Source organism: Aegilops tauschii, chromosome 5 (genome assembly GCF_002575655.3).
Source record: "Aegilops tauschii subsp. strangulata cultivar AL8/78 chromosome 5, Aet v6.0, whole genome shotgun sequence".
Taxonomy (NCBI): domain Eukaryota; kingdom Viridiplantae; phylum Streptophyta; class Magnoliopsida; order Poales; family Poaceae; genus Aegilops; species Aegilops tauschii.
In genome coordinates, this window is record NC_053039.3 from 442,915,714 (window position 1) to 442,930,328 (window position 14,615).

General features: G+C 49.6%; 1 non-coding gene across 1 annotated transcript; it reads left to right on the forward strand.

The window, feature by feature from the left end:
• Window positions 1–11,182: 11,182 nt before the first annotated feature.
• Window positions 11,183–14,077, forward strand: LOC109746604 (uncharacterized). Its single transcript, XR_012183020.1, has 4 exons — window positions 11,183–11,719; window positions 12,077–12,149; window positions 12,540–13,416; window positions 13,536–14,077. It is a non-coding gene; the product is annotated as an uncharacterized protein (transcript).
• Window positions 14,078–14,615: the final 538 nt, after the last annotated feature.

Consider the following 14,615-nt stretch of genomic DNA (forward strand, 5'->3'; position numbering starts at 1 on the left):
TGATTCTCAGGGTGTTACAAATCTCCTCCACTACAAGAAATCTCGTCCCGAGATTTAGGAGGTAGAAGGAAACAGTGCGGGGTATTCTTCGCGCAGACGATCCTCTCGTTCCCAAGTGGCCTCATCTTCAGAATGGTGCGACCACTGGACTTTGAGAAACTTGATCGCCTTCTGACGTGTGCGGCGTTCAGCTTGGTCGAGAATGCGGACCGGATGCTCCTTATAGGAGAGGTCTTGCTGCAATTCGAGCACTTCATGATCCACAACTCGGATTGGATCCTTGAAGCAACGGCGGAGCTGTGACACATGGAACACATCGTGAACCTGCGAAAGGTTCGGCGGTAGTTCCAGTTGGTATGCCACTTTTCCACGCCTTTCGAGAATAGTGAATGGGCCAATATAGCGAGGAGCTAGTTTGCCCTTGATCCCGAAGCGGTGAGCACCCTTCATAGGTGTGACTCGAAGATAAGCCTTTTCGCCAGGTTGATAGACCATGTCTTTATGATGACGGTCATACTGACTCTTCTGACGTGACTGAGCAGTCTTGAGATTCTCGCGAATAATGCGGACTTGTTCTTCGGCATCTTGGATAATATCCGGACCGAAGAGTGGACGTTCCCCAGTTTCTGACCAGTTCAGGGGGGTTCGGCACTTTCGTCCATATAACACTTCGAAGGGGGCCATCTTCAGACTAGCTTGATAGCTATTATTATAAGAGAACTCAGCATACGGGAGAGATTCCTCCCATTTCTTGCCGAAGGAAATAACGCAAGCTCGAAGCATGTCTTCGAGAACTTGATTGACGCGTTCAACTTGTCCTTGCGATTGAGGATGAAACGCAGTACTGAATGACAGATGAGTTCCCATTGCTTCTTGGAAACTTGCCCAGAATCTTGAAGTGAATAAGCTACCACGGTCTGAACTGATAACCAATGGAATACCGTGGAGCGAAACAATCCTGGACATATAGAGCGTTGCCAACTGGCTAGCAGTGATCGTTTCTTTGACTGCCAGGAAATGTGCAACTTTGGAAAGCCGGTCAATGACGACAAGAATAGCATCATTACCTTTCTGCGATTTGGGAAATCCAGTGACGAAGTCCATCTCAACATGGTCCCATTTCCATTCAGGAATAGAGATAGGTTGCAGAGTTCCAGCAGGCCTTTGATGTTCTGCTTTGATACGACGGCAAACGTCACACTCAGCAACATAACGAGCAATGTCTTGCTTCATATTAGTCCACCAGAATCTCTGACGGATATCTTGATACATCTTTGTACTACCAGGATGGATACACAGAGGCGTATCATGAGCTTCTTTCATAACTTCCTGTGTCATATCCAGGTTTTTCTCTGCACATGGCACCACTAGGCAGCCCTTGAAGTATAGGGTGCCATCTTCAGAAATGGTGAAGAATGAGGGCTTTCCTCCTGCGAGGTAGCGCTTAATCTTGTAGGCTTCAGAGTCATACTTCTGTAGCCTTTTGATGCTGTCCTCGAGATCTGGTTTAGCAACTAGGGTATTGAGGGAACCCTGGGTAACAACGTGGAGGTTCACCTTGCCAAATTGTTTAGGAGGGGGAGCGAGTGCACCCGGAGGAACAATATGGAGGTTCAGCTTCCTGAATTCTTCAACAAGCGAGGGCTGAACTTTATGAACCTGGAGGTGGTTGCAGTAAGACTTGCGGCTCAAGGCATCAGCCATTACATTAGCCTTGCCTGGCGTATAGGAAATACCCAAGTCAAAGTCTGCAACAAGCTCCATCCATCTCTGCTGACGGAGGTTCAGATCTGGTTGAGTAAACAGATACTTCAGACTTTGGTGGTCGGTGAAGATCTCGCAACGATTACCGAGAAGGTAATGTCGCCACTGCTTCAGCGCATGAATGACAGCAGCAAGTTCGAGGTCGTGAACTGGGTAGTTCTCTTCGTGAGGGCACAATTGTCGAGAGGCATAAGCAATCACTTTGCGGTCTTGCATTAGGACACAGCCTAATCCTTGACGGGAAGCGTCGCAGTAAATGACGAAGTCCTTCTTAGTATCAGGTGGAGCTAAAACTGGGGCAGAAGTCAACTTGTCTTTGAGTGCCTGGAAACTTTCCTGACATTTGTCTGTCCATTGGAACTTGACACCCTTATGCAACAGGTTAGTCAGAGGCCTGGCGATCTTAGAGAAGTTCTCGACGAATCGACGGCAATAGCTGGCGAGACCGAGAAAACTTCTGACTTGCTTAACGTTCTTGGGAGGAGTCCAATCAAGAATAGCCTGAACTCGTTCAGGGTTGACGGCAATACCATCCTTAGAGATGACATGCCCAAGATAGGTTACTTCCGGTAGCCAGAATTCACATTTGGAGAACTTGGCATATAGTTGATGTTCTCGTAGCTTTTCCAGCACAAGTCGGAGATGTTCCGCATGTTCTTCTTCGTTCTTGGAAAATATCAGGATATCATCCAGATAAACCACGACGAACTTGTCGAGGTAATCCATGAATATGTAGTTCATCAGACGAGAGAAGGTGGCTGGAGCATTGGTTAAACCGAAAGACATGACGGTGTACTCGTATGAACCATAGCGAGTCACGAAGGCGGTCTTTGGGATATCCTCTTCGCGAACACGGATCTGGTGGTAGCCCAACCTCAAGTCGAGCTTAGAGAACACTGACGAACCCGCCAGTTGATCATACAGATCATTGATCCGAGGAAGAGGGTATTTATTCTGAATGGTAGCTTAGTTTATAGGACGGTAGTCTTGAACTAATCGGTTTGTCCCATCCTTCTTCTTGACAAAGAGAGAAGGTGCTCCCCAAGGAGAGCAACTTGGGCGAATGAATCCTTTGCGAAGAGACTTGTCGATTTCCTCCTTAAGCTCAAGGAGTTCATGCGGCGGCATTTTGTAAGGTCGCTTGGCTATAGGAGTGGTGCCTGGTTTCAAGTCGATGATGAATTCGACAGCTCTAGCAGGGGGAATCCCCGGAAGTTCTTCAGGAAAGACGTCGAGGAATTCACGCACGACGGGAATGTTTTCAATGCCCTCGAGTGGTGCAGCGTTCAATGCATTCAATGCATAGAGCCTTGCCTCGGCATTTTGCACCAGATGGGCTTGGTAAGTAACTATCTCATCTGAAGGGTGCAGCAGATGGACGGTCTTAGTGGTGCAAACTATTGAAGCAGTATGCGCTTTTAACCAATTCATTCCCAGAATGAGATCAATGCTACAGGACTTCAGTACGATGGGAGAGACAAGAAATTCCAGTCCTTCGATTTCAACAGTAACATCGCGACTAACCATAGAGGTTTGACATTGGCCCGCAGGGGTGTGTACCACTAGCGGAGTGTTTATCTCCTCGTGATTAATACCATGCAGGAATGCAAATTCTGCTGAAATGAATGAATGGGATGCTCCTGTATCAAATAAAACGGATGCTGGTACTGAATTTACGAGGAGTGTACCCATCACAGTAGCAGGCTGGTCTTGAGCTTCGCTGAGATCAACGTGGTTGGCATGAGCGCGACCATGAGACTTAGCATTGTTGTTGCGGGGCTGGTTGTTACCACGGCCAGCTGCTGGAAGGGCCAGTTGATTCTGGTTCTGATAGCAGTTCCTGGCAAAGTGGCCCGGTTGACCACACTTGAAGCACAGACCATTATCGGGAGTGGGAACAGGAGCCCCAGGTGGGGGAGCTGGTAGCTTTGACTGCTTAGATGGTGGAGGAGGCAGACGCGGTGCAGCATAAGATTTCCTGGGAGCAGGTGCATTTGGACGATACATGCTGTTCGGGATCCATATCTTACGCTTCTGTGAGGGCGAGCCCGAAGATGAGCCCGTGTCACGGTTGCGCCTCTGAGAGCTCTGGTATTCCTGCAGACCAGTCTCGACATTGATGGCCTTATTCACCAAGGTGGCGAAATCGGCAAAGTCATGCACTAGAAGTGCGAGCTTGATGTCAGCTTGAAGGCCATCACGGAACTTCTCCTGTCTGCGTGCATCAGTTGCAATGTCTTCTTCAGCATAGCGGGACAAGTCCAGAAACTCCCGCTGATAAGCTTCGACAGTTTTGTTGCCTTGGGTGAGGTTGCGGAACTCACGCTTCTTCCGGTCCATGACTCCTTGAGGAATGAAGCGGGCACGGAAAGCAGCTTGGAAGTCTGGCCATGTGATGATTGTTCCAGCTGGCAGAGTACGCCTGTGGCTGTCCCACCATTGAGCTGCGGGTCCCTTCAAGAAGAAGGAAGCAAAATTGACATAGCTGGCAGGGGCTACATCAGCAGACTCCATCTCATAGGTGATGTCACGGAGCCAGTCATCAGCATCCAAAGGCTGAGTTGAGCTGCGGTAGATGGTTGGGTTGAGGCATATGAAATCTTGAAGAGTCACTTGGGCTGGCTGCTGGTTCATATTGGGGCGAGGAAACTGAGCCATCATATTTTCCATGAATTGGCGGTTCAGTTCGAACTGTTGGATCATACCAGCCATGTACTCAGGTGGTGGTGGGGCATCGCCACCACGACCACGACCACCTGGTCTAACCATCCTGCTAATATATAACAGGGGTAGTTCAGCATTTAGAAAATTTGCAATGACAAGAATCATTCATGATGAAACATGCATAACGAAAGGAGCACGATAGCTACTACATAGTAGTCGGCATAGCTTACAAAAGGGGTCATGCATAGAGTTCAGTACACAGGGTTCAGTACATAGACTAAAACATCATAGGCGGCACACAGGCTCGCGGCGAATGCCTTTAACACTACAAACAAGCCTACATCAGTCCCAAGAGGTACTGTGGAGGTAATCGTAGCCCGACAGCTGGTAGTGAGGCAACAGATAGCCCTCCACGTCAGCAGACTGGGGGCCGCGGATACTCAGGTGTAGAGCCCGACGCTCAGGTGGCAGAAGAGGACCAAGTGCGGGAGAGTAGCCTCCCACCTCTGGCCAACCGACACCGTGGGGCATCACGGTCCTGGCTGGGTAGATCGCAGCGCGCGGTACCTGTCCAGACCGGACAAAGGGGTGCAGCAGCGTCAGAGCACGGTAAAGGTGCTGACGGGTGGTGTACATCTCGTGGCGAAGAGCTCGGTTAGCTCGATCCAGCCCATCAGCATGCAGAACCAGGTGCTGATGGTAGAAGGGCTCTCGGGTGACAGTGGAGTAGGCAGCAGTATAGTATCCCTCTGCACCAACATCAGAGGCGATAGCAATGTGCCTGAAAGGGGAGGTGTCCAACTCCTGATACTCTCCACGAAGACGTGTCAGAGCAGCATAGGCTGCATCGTGGACAGCCATATCGATGGTCACACCAACACCATGTGCGGTGTGCAGCACAGTAGTGGAGTCGTACTCCCGAGAGTAGAGGTGGACGATGGCACGGTACTGCTCCTGGTTAAAGTCCTGGTACTCCTCGTAGACGGTGTACTCAGGGTGCCAGCGATAACCCAGATAGGTCATCATCTCAGCTAGCACCGCAGGTGATCCCGAGGCACCAATGGCCATCGTGTGGCGAACAACCTGCCTCGTGGGTTCCATCTGAAAGCAAAGACGTTTCAAAGGAGTCAAATGACAGTGTGTGAATGGTTCAAAATACTATTCTAAGAAACATCTATGGTTTATCCATCTTTGGGGTGAACGCGGTCACGGGATCCTAGTGTTAGAGTTAGTAAATTCGTTTAACCCGAGTAGAAGAGAGTTCAGAGTCCCAGAGTAAAGGTCGAGGAGTAAAAGATCCTAGTACCACCCAATGGCGATGTGGGCCCATAAGCCGCACAGCCATGTTAGTAAAAGTTTTTGCAATGACTAGACTCGACTTCGGCCAAGGAGTGTGGAAGGGGGGTTCCTACAGGCAGTCGGCTCTGATACCAACTTGTGACGCCCCCGATTTGACCGTACACTAATCATGCACGCAAATGTGTACGACCAAGATCAGGGACTCACGGGAAGATATCACACACAACTCTAAAACATAAATAAGTCATACAAGCATCATAATACAAGCCAGGGGCCTCGAGGGCTCGAATACAAGTGCTCGATCACAGACGAGTCAGCGGAAGCAACAATGTCTGAGTACAGACATAAGTTAAACAAGTTTTGCCTTAAGAAGGCTAGCACAAAAGTAGCAACGATCGAAAAGGCAAGGCCTCCTGCCTGGGACCTCCTAACTACTCCTGGTCGTCGTCAGCGGCCTGCACGTAGTAGTAGGCACCTCCAGTGCCGTGGGAGTCGTCGTCGACGGTGGCGTCTGGCTCCTGGACTCCAACATCTGGTTGCGACAACCAGATAGAAAGGAAAGGGGGAAAAGGAGGGAGAGAAGCAACCGTGAGTACTCATCCAAAGTACTCGCAAGCAAGGAGCTACACTACATATGCATGGGTATATGAGTAAAGAGGCATATCAGTGGACTGAACTGCAGAATGCCGGAATAAGAGGGGGATAGCTAGTCCTGTCGAAGACTAAGCTTCTGGACATCTCCATCTTGCAGCATGTAGAAGAGAGTAGATTGAAGTCCTCCAAGTAGCATCGCATAGCATAATCCTACCCGGCGGTCCCCTCCTCGTCACCCTGTTAGAGAGCGATCACCGGGTTGTATCTGGCACTTGGAAGGGTGTATTTTATTCAGTATCCAGTTCTAGTTGTCATAAGCTCAAGGTACAACTCCGGGTCGTCCTTTTACCGAGGGACACGGCTATTCGAATAGATAAACTTCCCTGCAGGGGTGCACCACATAACCCAACACGCTCGATCCCAATTGGCCGGACACACTTTTCTGGGTCATGCCCGGCCTCGTAAGATCAACACGTCGCAGCCCCACCTAGGCTCAACAGAGAGGTCAACACGCCGGTCTAAACCTATGCGCGCAGGGGTCTGGGCCCATCGCCCTATGCACACCTGCACGTTGCGAACGCGGCCGTGAGCAGACCTAGCAACCCACACGATCACGGCGGTTACGTCAAAGCGGTCCAACACGGCGCGCGCCACTCAGTCGCTGACGTCAAAAGAGCTTCGGCTGATACCACGACGTCGGGATACCCATAACTACTCCCACGTAGATGGTTAGTGCGTATAGACCAAATGGCCAGACTCAGATCAAATACCAAGATCTCGTTAAGCGTGTTAAGTATCCGCGAATGCCGACCAGGGCCAGGCCCACCTCTCACCTAGGCGGTCTCAACCTGCCCTGTCGCTCCGCCACAAAGATCCACTTGCGGGTACTCCTACGAGCCGACCCGACTTTAGTCATCACATGTGTCATGTATATAGTATATAAGTATATGCCCGTGATCACCGCCCAGGTGATCACGGCCCGATAGTATAGCACAGCAGACGGACAAGAATGTAGGGCCACTGATGGAAATCTAGCATCCTATACTAAGCATGTAGGATTGCAGGTAAAGGTAGTAACAATAGTAGCAAGGATAGGCTATGCATCAGAATAGGATATCGAAAAGCAGTAACATGCTACACTACTCTAATGCAAGCAGTAGAGATTAGAGTAGGCGATATCTGGTGATCAAAGGGGGGGGCTTGCCTGGTTGCTCTGGCAAGTAGGAGGGGTCGTCAACTCCGTAGTCGAACTGGGCAGCAGCAGTGTCGGTCTCGTAGTCTACCGGAGAGAAGAGGGGGAAGAAACAGTAAATACAATGCAAACATAAGCATGACGATGCGTGACATGACAATGAGCGGTGCTAGGGGTGTCCTAATGCGACAGTAGGTGGTACCGGTGAAGGGGGGAAACATCCGGGAGGTATTCCCGATGTTTCGCGTTTTCGGACAGACGGACCGGAGGGGGAAAGTTGCTAGTTCGATGGTTAGGGAGGTGTGGTGGATGAACGGACTGCGTATTCGGATTCGTCTCGTCGTTCTGAGCAACTTTCATATAGAAATCATTTTCATCCGAGTTACGGTTTAAAAGATATGAATTTTCAAAGTTTATTTGAATTTCTGGAATTATTTAATTAACAGAAAGAATAAAATGACGTCAGCATGACGTGCTGATGACGTCAGCAGTCAACAGACTCGCTGACCAGGTCAAACTGACCAGTGGGTCCTACATGTCATAGAGAGAGGGCTAACAGTGGGTTATTTTAATTAAACATGGTTAATTAGCAGCTGGGTCCCACATGTCAGTGACTAATTAGTTAAACTAATTACTTTTAATTATAAAATCATTTTAATTATTTATTTTAAGGGGTGGGGCCCGCACGTCAGTGGCTGGGGCTGCCCAGTCAGCCCAGTTGACCAGGTCAACTGGTCAACAGGTGACTAGGGGGCCCACTGGCAGTGACCCAGGGGGTGGCCCCAGGTGTGCCACGTCGGACGCCGGCGGGAGGGCACTCCGGCGAGCCCGTACACGGCGACGAGCCTCGGCCGTGGCCGGAATTCGGCCACAGGGGTCCGTTTCACGCGCGCTTGGTCGCGTTCGAACGGCCAAGACGATCCGCGCCGGATGGTGGTAGTGGTTCGTCCGGAGATGGCCGGAAACGGCATCGGCGGTGAGCTTAGCGGCGGCCGGAGTTCGGGGTTGCACGGGCACGGCGATGGGAGGCACGGGAAGGCCAGACGTGGGGCTCTACGGGGTCCTGGGAGTGCCAGGAGCACGCGGGGACCATCGGTGCGGGCGGAGGAGCTCGGGGTGCGCGAGGACGAGGGGGGGCAGGCGGGGCGTGGCCGACGCGGGCGCGCGGTCGGGGCGCGCGCGGGCGAAGGCCGTGCGGGCGCGCGTGCGTGGACAGGCGCGGCGGGGCGCGTCTGGGCGCGTCGGAGCGCGAGCGGGGCGGCGGTGACCGAGAGGAGAGGGGCGGGCGACGGAGGCCGGTGGCCTCACCGAGGGATGCAGGGTCACGGCAGTGGGGTCGAGGGGGAGACGGGGGCGACGGCGATGCCGTGTCGAGGCGCAGGCCGGCGAGGAGGAGGAGGCAGGCCGGCGAGGCAGTACTCCGGCGAGGCGAGGGCGCGGGGGCGGTCGGCGACGGGGTCGAGCGCCTCCTCCTCGATCCCGATCGGGGGGGGGGGGGCAGAGGAGATATTTCGGGAGGAGTGGGTGGTGAGGCTGTCGGTGGGGGGGGGGCAGGGGATAAGGTGAGGGGGGGTTGGGCCGGCCGGCTGGGCCTGGGGTGGCCCAGTTGGGCCAGGTCCAGTGGGGGGGGGGGGCTTTCGTTCTTTTTTTTTTCTGTTTTCTGTTTTGTTTTGCCTTTTCTTTTATTTGTTTATTTCCTTTTCTGTTTTATTTCATTTAAAAGTATTTAGACATTTTATAAAAATGTGTTTTCTCCACCATAATTACCAGTGTATTATTTAGAACCCACTGAACATTTCTGTTTGAATTTTTGAAAACTTTTATTTTCCACTTTAATTATATTTGAAGTTTGAACTAGGAGCTTGAAAAGGGTGCGATTCAAATGTGATCAAGCCCTGTTTAGCAACATGACTAGCTTAATCACAGGGGGTTACTGTAGCATGATTCTCAGGGTGTTACAGGTGCAGATTGTAGCAAATGGCCGTACATACAACTATGGCTACTATCTTGCGGATGGCATCTACCCAAAGTGGCAAACATTTATGAAGCCGTTGAAAAAACCGAAAGGTAAGAAAAATCTTGATTTCCACAATGCTCAGGCGGCGGCTAGAAAAGATGTGGAGAGAGCTTTTGGATTTTGCAAGCCCAATTTGCTATTGTGAGAGGACCGGCTAGATTTTGGGATCAAAAGATGCTTTGGTACATCATGCACGCTTGTGTGATCATGCACAACATGATCATCGAGAATGAGCGTGGCCAAGATATATACTACACTCACTATGAACTCTTGGGACATCCGGTGCGAGTGCGGCGGAGGGCTGAAAGGGTGGCCCGTTTTGTTGCCTCCTATCATGCCATTCGACGTCCCGCAGCGCATGATGATCTTCAGAAGGATCTCATTGAGGAGTGCTGGGCTTGGAATGGCCGACAAAGAGCATCATGATTTGTGCGTTTGATGTTGTATTGTTGAACTATTTGTTGTATTGAACGATAAACTATTTGTTTAAGTTGTAATAACGAAATTGAACTATTTATTGTTGATTTATTTTGTTTGTGTTTGATCTTTTTGCTTGTGTTTGAAGCACATATGTTGTTTATGCAAGACTCGCGCGTGCTGCATTTTAGCGCGGCTGTTGGAGCCAGCGCTGCCCGCCGCGCCAAACCAGGTGATGGGCGCGCGGCAAAGTATTTTTTAGCGCGCGGCGTGTTGGGCGGCTGTTGGAGATGCTCTAAACAAGCGGAGCCAGCCACTCGACTACGCCGCCACTACTACAATATAAATCACGAAATTTAGTATTAGTTGTTCCCTGTAGATCTGTAGTTTGTACTTTGTATTGTACTATTCAAGTTTTTTTTAGAAACTTTGTACTTCCTCTGTAAATTAATATAGAAGCGTTTAGATCACTAAAGTAATAATCTAAACGTTCTTATATTTGTTTATGGAGGGAGTACTACTCAAGTTCTTCAACGGTTTTGTATGTGTATATTTTTTGCGTGTGAAGGAACGTAGTAAGTACCCATGTGGATGCATGTGCAAATCTCAAATCGATTTGTGCAAGCTATGCTTGTACACGTGTGTGCGCACATGTCATTTCTGCTGATTTCTTTGTGATAGATGTATTTCTACTCCTAATGTCTGAGTTTATAGTTTCCGTCGATTAATTTTCGTCCCATCTTCACTGGTTTTTTTTCGTCCTAAAATATTCTACGAAAAATAACCTTCGAAATTTAACCAGGATAAGGCCCCCTCGCACGTAACGCGAAAAACTAGACGAACGAGGCTCCCTCCCTCCCTCAAACCCTGGCTACCCCTCGTCTCCCCGCCTCCAGCTGCACCCGCCGCCGCACCCCAATCCCCGATCTGGCTCTCCACCTCACGACGACGTGGTTCTCCCGGCGATGACCCCCTTCCTCATGCCCTCTCCGACCTCCTCTTCGCACGACACTCGCCCCTGCGCGCACGACCTCCCCCTCCTCCTCCCACGCCGTTCGCCGCCCCCCAAACTCCGGCAGCTGGTATCCGCCCTTCGCCGCGGGATCTCTACTCCTAATGTCTCAGTTGGTAGTCTTCGTCGGTTAATTTTTCGTCCCACCTTCACTAGGTTTTTTCGTCCTAAAAAAAATCTACGAAAAATAACCTACAAAATTTAACCAGGACAAGGCCCCCTCGCACGTAACGCGAAAAACTAGACAAACGAGGCTCCCTCCCTCCCTCGAACCCTAGCTACCCCTCGTCTCCCCACCCGCCGCCCCACCCGCCGCCGCACCCCAATCCCCGATCTGGCTCTCCACCTCACGACGACGTGGTTCTCCCGGCGATGACCCCCCTCCTCATGCCCTCTCCGACCTTCCTCTTCGCACGACATTCGCCCCTGCGCGCACGACCTCCCCCTCCTCCTCCCGCGGCGTTCGCCGCCCCGCAAACTCGGGCAGCCGTTATCCGCCCTTCGCCGCGGGAGCCCCCGTAGGAGCCGCTCGCCGCTGGAGCCGCCGCCCGCGGAAGCCGCGGCCCGAGCAGCCGCGGGAGCCGCTCGCCGCTGCAGCCGCCGCCTGCGGGAGCCACTCGCCGCGGGAGCCGCCGCGGGTCGCCCTTCGCCGCAGGTCGCCGCCGAAGCCGCCCCGCCCTGGATCCGCTCGCCGCCGGAGCCGCCCGTCGCGCTCCCACTCAGCTTGGCCTCCGCCCCGCCGCCCCCGGTCCTCAAGCAAGTAAGTTTGCCTTGCGTTCTGAAGCTCAACTATTCCTAATCTGCAGACTAGCTACCTTAGAGTTCTGATGAACCGTCAATTGGATGGACTGGTGAAGCACGAGGGAGAAAGATGTGGTTGTGTCCAGATTCCAAAGAGGGCAAAATAGTTCAATAATTTCCGAAATTGATGGTATTGCCTGAGATATGATGCTTGCACACAAGAGAAGTTCAGGCTTGTGATTGCAAATCGGTGTATATGTAAAGATCTTGTCCTGGTTTCATGAACTGGCTGGGATTTTTGTTAAGTCTCACTTGGGCAGGACAACTATGGTCTTGATTATATGTATGTTGACTTTCCCACTTTTCTTTTGAGCAGGCTACTTCAATTTTAGGTGAGCTGGCAGGGATCACAAGCATCGGTGTTACATTCCTGAATCTCACATACACAAGTAAGTAATATATTCTCCCTCACATAAAGTCATTTTAGTGCATGCATAGCGTTTTGCTCACTTTCTTTCTAGCTAGCTGCTGCATTCATTTCTTTCTGTGGCACCGTATAATTTATACCTCAGAGAGGTCATTTTAGTGCATGATGTTCTGGTGTAGCTACCATTAGCTTTACTGGAGCAGAGCAACATTTAATAGGAATTCCACCATAAATATTTACCCAGATACAACATTCTTCTCTGGAATTTGAGTTTTTTCCAGAAGGTTTAGGATCTAAGGATGAGCTATCAGTGGTACTGATTATACAACGAGTTTGTACAAAATGTTCGCTGGTGTTGGGTGTTTACCTTTTATCACTTCTATATCCCCTTATTGTGTTTCTCTGTTTCTAGAAAGTAGGCCATTTGTTCCGGGCTTTCAAGTTTGTGCCATAACCTGAAGGAGAAAGAGTTCATTATTGGCCAGCAGTTAAAAGCAGGTTCAGTTTTTTTACCTCATTTTCCAACCCCACAGTAGCACTTTCTGTTAGTTCGAACAATATCTCAATGCATTATTTACACACCTAGCTTGTGCTCTGTGACCAGAATTGGTAAACTGTAGCCGTGATAGTACTACACTGTATTCAGAAATAGTAGGAGGAGATAAAGCTAGGTGTTGCAGATAGGCCGGTGGTTAACCCTATTAGAGCTGACCTTCCTTCAAAGTTGGATATCATCTACAGTAACCTCACCGCATCCATAGATAAACTGAACAAACAAAAGGCACTTAAGATCTTTACTGGTATCCAGGATGTGTTGTCTGATCATCTAAGCGAACTGGCCCACTATGCGAAGGAATTAGGACAGTTCAGTTACTTGATCGGACTGTTTAGCATTCAGAAATTGGAAGCAGGCTTAGAAAAACACCACCAAGCTTGAAAGCAGAAAAAGATGCACACACTCACCATTATTATCTTCCTGTGATAATTTTAGGCTTGTACCAGGAAACTTGAAGAGGCAATTTTAGTCGGTGGTGTGCTTTAAAATTTCATATTGTTGTTCGGTGTTTCTCCATAATCGTGTCTTCTATTTTTTTAGAATTTTCTAGTATATGAACTATCACATGAATTTTCCTGGCTCTGGTGGTCGCACCGCCCAGGACGTCGGCGGCGGAGACGAAGGCAATTTGTACTGGGACGTCGTGGCCGAGCCGCAGGACCTCCGCCTTGACGAGCTGCTGGACCTAGGCCTCGACGAGACGCCGGACCTCGGCCTCCCTCTGGTTTTCATGGTACGGTCCCTTCCCCTCTCCACCAAATCTTGTCTTGTGTGTTGTTCTGCTCCGCACTGATTGTATTGCCATTGCTATAACTCGTCTAAATCCATTTTTGACATGGTGGCCCGCTCCAGCTGGAACAGTTTTGTAGAGACAAATTGGAAGAGTGCAGCTGCCCTGGCTGGCCGAATTCACTATTTTGACTCTTTTGACAAAGTTTAGCGCGATCTGACCCTTGTTCGTAAAAATTTTCGGATCTGACCCTTTTGCTACCGCCATAGACGTTGGCGGTAGAAATATGTGGCCTACCGCCATGGTCAACGGCGGTAGACTTCTGGTCAACGCCCGCTGGCAAAGATGACGTGGCAAGTGGCGGGCCTTTGGCGGTAGACCTCGAAGCTATAAATAGTCTGTGTTGCCATGCACTATTGGATGTACATCATCGGCAGTTGGCTAGCAGGTGTTGGATAGGTTCTATAAGACTAGGGTTCGAATCCTGCAAAGGCCAAGATTTTTTGTTTACTTTTCTTTTTGCCCAATAAAATTGAATAATTTGTCCAGTTTATGTTAGGATATGGATTGTTGACAAAAACTTTTTTTTGAAAAATTCTGTAACTATTTTAGAATTTTTTTGAAAAGATATAAACATACATGATGGGATTTTTGGGTACGTGTATTTGCACTTTGTCGTAATTCTTGAGAAGATATAAACATACATGATCGGCTGCTCTGCTATGCATTTGTATGTATCGCTTCGAGTATTTGAGTATAAAAGCGATTCATCTAATAATGTTAGATGTGGATTATTACAGAAAACATTTTTTACTTATTTGTAAAAAAAATTAAATTCCCCTCAAATATAAACATATATGATGGGATAATGGGGTACATATTTACACTTGCCGACCCGTACATGGGTATTCAGGTATGTATGTATATGTATCGGTTTGTATATTTGAGTATAGAAGACAGTCTTATTTTGTTGATGCACTAGTCAAAGCCTAGGTGTAGTTATACCTTTTCCAAGACTATATGCATTTACGCGAAACGGATGGTTCCGAGTGTTATAGGAATATCACCTACAACCTGGTTTCATGGTAGAGAGATGGCATCCGATACATACAAATACGTATCCAAATGCTCGTGCACCGATCGACAAGTGTAAATACATAACAAAATGCCTGCATCGCTGCTACATACAATTTTTTTTTTGA